Here is a 7,654-nt window from a genome sequence, read left to right as displayed (position 1 = left end):
AATAAATCACAAACCCAATGGTTGTGGAAAGCAATAGCAGATCTCAAGGACACAAGAAGCAGGAAAACATTGGGAAAGTATATCAGACCTAATCAAATGACCATTGAAATGAGTGGAAAATCTCTCATGGGTGGTCAAGGTCTTAATAGGTCCGAAATGGACTATTTAGTGCCAATGAATATAATTAGAAATAATTGCCACTGTGGTAATCCAGGAATGATTACATGCAATCCACTCCGTCAGATGATGTAAAATTAACTAATTTACCTGAATTTGCAGAAATTTTGTTGTTGCAGATGGATATCACAGTTTAGATTACTGATGCTTTTGTGTTTGTAGGGGGAAGTAAGGCTGGGGTGTTTTTTGGTTGGTTGGTTGTTTTCATTGCCGTTTTTCACTTTCCTGTGGGGAACATTAAAAAATGAAGGTTTGGTTCTCTGGAGTCCTCAGAAATTTCACCTGCTGTGATAGGCCCCTGATGTTTTTAGTGAGAAACTAGTTGGCAAAGTGTGTGTAACTCGTACCTTACCACACCATACATTGTCCCCTCTTGGGGCATGGTTGGCTCCTAGATGGGGAGTGAAAAATTGGCCATTTCCTTGGGTGACAGGACAGTTTCCAAGCAGTAGAAGCTGACTGGCTCTGGGGTCTGCAGGGGCCTCTCTGGAGATGTCCTGCCTGGGAAAGGATGATGCTGGTGGGATGCTGATTAGCTTGAGGAATCACATCATAGATATGAAAGCCTACCAGTAACTTTCCATGAAGAAAAAAGCTGAGCTGAAGCAGCAAAGGATGTGGTTTAGCTGCTTCAGCATGGACAAGATTGTATTTCCAGCATCACGGAATCATGGTTTCTAAGAATTTGAGCTGTTGACAGATTTTCAAAATGTTTTGACAACTCATTTCACTAAGATTTTTTTACTTGGAGTCTTGAAAATTTGTCACCATTTTGCAGAAATACTTCAGGGTTTTTTGGTTATAAAGCTAGGGGGGGAAGAGTTATTTTGTTTTGATAAAGTCCCACTGAAACTGTTTGGTCCTTTCCAAAGTAGCTAGCTCCTAGAAAAACTCCATTAGCTAGTTAAAAAAATCCTCCAGAGCTGTGGCTTAAAGGAAGGTCATGGTTTTGGTTGCTCTGATCCCGATATGAGAGTTTGAGGAAACATCCTGAAGCTGCTGCTGTACCCCTGCTTGGGTAACACTCTTAAAGGCTGTTATATGGTTAAATGAAGGATGTGTTTCTACATTGTCTTGAATAATTGAATGAAATCTTGAGGGATTTGGTGAAAACATGGCTGTCTTTAAAACTGTTTGCCTAGAGTTTTTTTAAAAGCTGATGGTCAGCTGTAAATTGGGCCTTATGCTAAAATTAGATCCCTGAGTAATGGGAGTATTGTATGCACGGCACCAGCCATTTGGTTTGTCAGGAGGTCAGTGTTTGTGAAAGCAATTATTTTAATAACCAAAATATGATGTTTACATTATTAGCTTGGCTGTTTAAAGTGAATCTCCTGCAAAGAAATGAGATGGGCTCATTAAATGTTTAATTAAACCATTGTCTGCAAAGAGGTTGTACCGCTAAACATCACAGCTCTTTATTAAATAATAAAGTTTAAAATGGTATTTAAAACCTGAAAAAGACCAGTTACTGTTATTCCTTTCAAGGGAATTGTGGGGTTTTTGGGGGCTTTTTTTGGTTTTTTTTGGGGGGGGGGTTTGGGTTTTTTGTGGGTTTTTTTGTTTGTTTGTTTTTGTTTGTTTGTTTGTTTTTTGTGGGTAAAATCCTCTAAATTCTCAACCATGGTTTTGACTGTGTGACTCACAAGCAAATTAGCAAGACCACTTTTTTTGACTTCAGAGACCAAGACCTCCACATTTGTGTTCTTGGTTCCAGTACAAGCTTCACTCATACACCTCCCCACTGACTTTGTAGCAAATATTTGCCAAGAAAAAATACCAAGTACGTCGTTCAGGAGCTTTTTACCACTACATTGGCATGGAAATGCCTCAAGTAGCTATTTGGAAGTGTCTCATACAATCTGAAAGTAAACAAGCCATACAGTCCCTGAAATGTATGGCTTGTTTGCAGTAGCTGGACATAGTTTCTACCTTGACAGTGACCAAAGGTAAATAGATTTGTAACTGCTCCTGCAGTTGGAGTTAATGTGCAGATGGTTTTGAGTTGCTCTCCATACAGCCTCGTATGGTCTGTATAAATTAGTTTTAGTCTGTAACAAGTATCAAGGAAGTTATTTTTCAGTGAGTGGCCTTATGGTGAGCCTGGGTGCTTCACAAGCTGCGCGGGCAATGAGATGGTGTTCTTCTTCACTTGTACCTCCTACTGGATTTCAGGGAACAGTCTCTTTGTTATTACCTTGTAATTAAAAGAAATGGATGAGGTAATTGGTAGTCTATGCAATCAGAGCCTTGGTAGCATTGTGAGCAAGGGTTTCGGTCACAATGCATAACAGAAATGAATATGCTGAATTTTAAGTTAGAAATCTGGATACTTTAGGATAGAGGGTTCTTCCTTGATTTAGTGTGGTGACAGATTGAGACAGTGAAAAGTATACTAACTACACAGTATTTGGGGATGAGTGTGTGTTTCCATGGAACCTCAGATATTACTAGTGTTTCCTGACCCTCCCCAGGCACTTTTTAGGTTTGGAAGCAGACCAGTCCTGTGACCCAAACGGCCTTTTGTGTTCTCATGTCTTCTTTCTGTATCAGAGTGAACTTATGGAGAGGGGAGAGAGAAAACTGGCAGGCTTATTACTCGTCTTGAAGCCATGAGTTGCCTGTTGCAGACAATTTGGTTGAAAACTAAGACATTTTGTGTTGATTTAGCAGGTGGTCCATGTGGAGCCTTGGCATGAAGCTGTTTCCAGGTAGCTGGACTCTGTAAGTCCCCATTACTCTGCCAGTTGCACTCTGGCTTTCATGGGAGAAGAGCTGAAGAAGCTGATGAGGTAAACTTGAGAATCCTTTGGGAACCATTTCTTGGACGCCCAAACTCAAAATCAAGTCAGGGTGAGATGTAGGAGTCAGCCAGTGCAGGTTTTTGTTTGCTAGGACAAACTGGTAGGGGATACTAAGCTGCAGTGAAACAATATTGTTAACCAAAACCATGGTTTTACTAGAATATTTCCACAGATTTAAAGGAACAGAAAGCAATTGCTGTCTAAATCAGAGATTCCTTCATTCTTCCTGCTAATTTATGAATATGCAGTGGCCTTTTGTTTTTACTTTTCCTGAGACTCAGTGATCTAACTACTACTTTCTCACTTTCACTGCTCTCACTGAGAGAATGATCTAATTAGTGCTGCCAATTGCATTCAATTTAAATCTGATGAACAGCCGATTTCAGAAGGCCTGATTCTGCCTAGTGCTCCGAGCACCCTGAGCACATTAATGTGTTCTCATTTGCCTGCGCTGCCGATGGCAGCCACGGGCACCCTGTATCGTGTGCAGGTAGCTCTGTGTACACATGACTTAATCTCCTCACAATTTCTGGAATGAAATCTTGCCTTTTGTGGGAATACCTTCCACTCTGGTGGCTTCTGCCCTTCCTGCATTAGTTTTGCTAATTTGTTTTCTATTATTGCTTTGCGCAGGGAAATCTCAGTCAGTGGCTTGGCATGCAAGGGATTTTCAATACATTTTAATAATGGAAAGCTACTATTCTACCACTCAGGAAGATGCAGCTCTGTAATATTTCTGAGACCCAGCAAAGGATAATTCTGAATGTACAATCCACTGTTGAATTCATGTAGATTATTAGGCAACAAACCAGTTACCAGATTTTCTTTGGATCTCACCTTGTTCAGCCTAACCAGGGCCTAGCCTTGCAGGAGAGGTCAGCATCCTTCAGCTCTCCATGTGAACAGCTCAGTTTTTGAAAGGACTGAAAGGCCAGTTAGGCAGTTCTGTAACCTGCCATTTCTCTTGACAAGCATTTGGACAAAAGAAGAAGAGCCCTTTGTAAATCTCTCTGTTAAGGTTGGAGATTTAGCCCCTGTATTCTGTGGTTTAGCTTCACAGTGCAGAGGGGAGGGATGAACAGACAGATGCATGGATGGATGGATGCAGAAACCTGCAGAATGGGATTGGTGCAGCTCCTGAGAAATCTGCATCCTCCAAGTCCATGCTTGCCTGTGTACCGATGAGCTGCAGGGAGCTTGCCAGGAAGGGAAGTAATTTTAGAGTGTGATTTGGAAAATGATTCAGTTTAAAAATTGCTATTTTTGAAGGGCTACTTTCAGCTGGGATCCAGTCTCCAGCCTGTTCCCAGAAGCACTTGCCTTGCTGCAGCAGAACGTGGTGAAAAGTGGAGGAGGAATGTCTGTCTGGGAGCCGGCAGCCCTGAATCTCGTGATGCTGCTAGGGAAACAATTCATGGGGATGGGGCCTCCTCACATGTCACATCCCTTCCTGCATTTGACAGGTGAGTGTTTAACCCAGCTAGGCTGGTGGACATGGCAAAGGTCACTCTGCCCACCGTCCCTCAACACTTGAAGGAAAGCACAATGTGGAATGTGGTCTGGAAATGGGACTGTTGAGCAGACAGAGTTTCAAGGCAGGAAAGCCTGCTTTATCCTGTTGATATAAAAGCCAAGGACTGCGTGAGGAATTTATGAATCAAAATTGTGAAATGGAAAACACCTTTTTCATGCCATTTGGAGATGTATGGTATGTATTTGACAGAGCCTGTGGCTGCAGCTCCTGCAAATCTCCCCAGACAGTGGCACCGAAATGAAAGCAGCTAAGCTGACACTCACTCTATCAGGCAAAGGCTTTACAGAAGTTCAGGACAGACAGCATTTGATCACAGCACCAGAGAAAATATTGCAACCCCTTGGCCTGTTAGATTTTCTTTCTAGGGTGAGAAGTTTCAGAGAGCAATTGTGTGCTGATTACACCTGTCAGTTACCACCAAACAGCTTAAAATGTCCCTTCTGCCCTGGATCTGCCTCTCTTATTTCTTTCAGGTAGATGCTGACTGATGTTCCTCTAAGGCCATTTATCCTGGTAAGTTTTTCATAAACAGATTCTGCTTGTGATTTAAGCAACTTCACACAACTTGGTTTGTTCTCAAGGTGTGTGTGGAGTGGCAGTGTATGACTGAAGATTTTGCTTTGGTTCCTGTGCAGGTATCAGGCACATACAAGGAAAGCAACATATTGTCTTTAGAACAAATTCTAACCTCTTGCTAGGAAGCACAAAGTGAAGAGAATGTCATGGTGAGGAGGGCTCCCTTTTACAGCTGTCCATTCCTGCTTCAAGTGCAGGAAGCAAATGCGGAAATGTATCAAGCTTAAAAAAAAAAAAAAGGTAAAATTCCAGTTTGCTATGTAGAGGGTTTTAAAAGACCTTTTCAGATTAAGACTTTCTGTTATTTATGGCCACATAAAAGGTGTTTCATATGTAATACCAAAACATTCTTTGTGCATCTTATGAAAGAAAGACAATTGCTGTGCCACTGAGCATGCAAAAATGTGCCAGGGAAAACATTCAGGACCAGAGTAATTTTCATCTCTGGTCTTCTTAGCCTGGAAATGAACTTCAGCCTCCCATTTTCCTATTTTTAGAGATGGCCACTGCCCATATTCACCGGGGCACTAGAGGAAGATGAAATGAAGCTGTTTGGCAGCATTTTGCAGTCATTTCACGAAGGAGCAGTCAAACTGCTGCAAAGTGATTGAACTTGTTACAGTGGCTTTAATGCATTGTAAGTGTAATGTGTCCAGTGCTCTCCCTTTGGTTTTAGAGCACTGGGGTATTGATTTAGCATTTAACAAGCACTTATCTAGTGAAAATGCATGGAAATATAGGAAATAAAAATACACAATGAAGAACATATGATAGTGAAACCAAACTACACGGCGTGCTTCAGGTCAGAAATTGCTTAGGTAAGGAATGAGGTGAACACAAAGCAATAGTGGGATGACAGGTGCCTGAGAGTGGACACTTCAGAAGTGGAGTAAATAGTGGTAACTCTGGGGGCACTATGTGCCTGAGGGATCACCTCTGTAGCTCTGCATCTGGGAGAAGTGCAGGAGGCAGGGATGGAGAAGAGAAAGGAGCACAGACTTTAAAAGCTTTCTGGAAGCTCAGGATTAGAGTCCTCTCAAAAGATTTCCTTCCAACTGCACAGTCCCATTGCAGTGTGGTGACTTTGAGTTAAGCATGGTCTAGTGCAGAGGTTGGAAAGTTTCAAGCAGCAGTTGCCAAAGTGTATTTTAATTTTCCTGATCAGAAGTTCAGGGGGCTAACAGAGGTTTGGGGGATACAGGATTTGTCCCACATGGAAAGGACCTGCCTCTGGGCGGCCGAGTGTCATGTCCTACTGGCATGCAGGGGCTGCTGGCTTCCCTGGGACTCTTGGCTTTACCTCAGGATGGAGCCATTCCCATTCTACAATGACTCTGTGTCAGGTCCAGCCCATGTGCCATCCACAGCTCCTGACTCCTGGCCTAACAGCCAGGCCACCTGAGTCAGGCTTAGAAAACAGCTATAAGCTTATATATTGCATCACCTTGATCCAGTAATTTCTCTTCCAGTTGCCTTGCTTACCCTTCTGACCTTGGTCCTGTTTCTCTCCCTAGGCTGAGAAATATTCCAGAATAAAATGGCTTTTCTTTTGATGCATTATCATAGCTGCATTGGAGATGCAAAGAAATCACGGCAAGCTTCCCGCCATCCATGAAGAAAATAAAAGAGAATCCTGCTGGTGTGAGAACCATGGTACTGGGCAGACCTTGTCATGCTGATAGTGATATAAGGGGAAAGTGCTGTGAAAAAAAATGTGTTCTAGCAAGCAGGCTTCGTTTCTCTCCAAATGCCAGTATGGCTTATTATTTTCTAATGAAGTGAAATGTATTCATGCTCTCTGAAGTTGACTGTGTTGATTTAATTTGTGTTTTATGATCAAGATTCTAGATTTCATTTATTTTATGTTTTATAAGTAGTGAGCAGGGATTTAGCTGCATAAGACACATTAATATCAATACAACTCCCCAGGCACTTCTTTAAAGACTATTTTATACATAACAACATGGAATTTCACCTCTGTATTTCTATCATTCTCTGCAGGAAAAAAAAAAAAGTAATAGCTAATCTGAAGGCAAGGACACATTTTATTATTGCTCTCAAAGCAGTAAGCGTTTTTAGTACTCCGAATTTTTCCTGCTGACAAATAACAGGCAGTGTATAACATAGAAATCAAATAGCCGATTTTTTGTGGGCTGGGCTGGGGAAAGCAGCAGAACAATCTTAGGCGAAAAAATCACAGGTTATTATTTATTCTACGTGATTTCAGTGTACTGCTTTCAGAGTTTTTTGCTTTAGAGAACTGGCACGCACTAAGTGAGGGAGATCCATCTCCAGTGTGAAATATTTTTAGAAAAGGAATGCTCAGTTTTCTAGAGGAAATTTCCTGTGTCCACATCCTTCCTCTTGGGTAAAAATGATCCAAATACTGTTGGGAATGGAACTAGAGAGGAAAAAAGACGTTTTTCAAGCAAAATATGTTCATTTTATTTTTTTTCTTTTTCCTTACAAACCATGTTTCTGATTTTCATCCCAACCACTAAATTTGTCTCTCTGTACTAAAAGACAATTGTCACACCTTAGGCACTTGCTCATCTAGAAGAAT

Source organism: Chamaea fasciata, unplaced genomic scaffold (assembly GCF_029207755.1).
Source record: "Chamaea fasciata isolate MVZ Bird 193981 ecotype frontalis unplaced genomic scaffold, bChaFas1.0.hap1 SCAF_3, whole genome shotgun sequence".
NCBI lineage: Eukaryota > Metazoa > Chordata > Aves > Passeriformes > Sylviidae > Chamaea > Chamaea fasciata.
Note: the sequence above shows the minus strand (reverse complement) of the source record.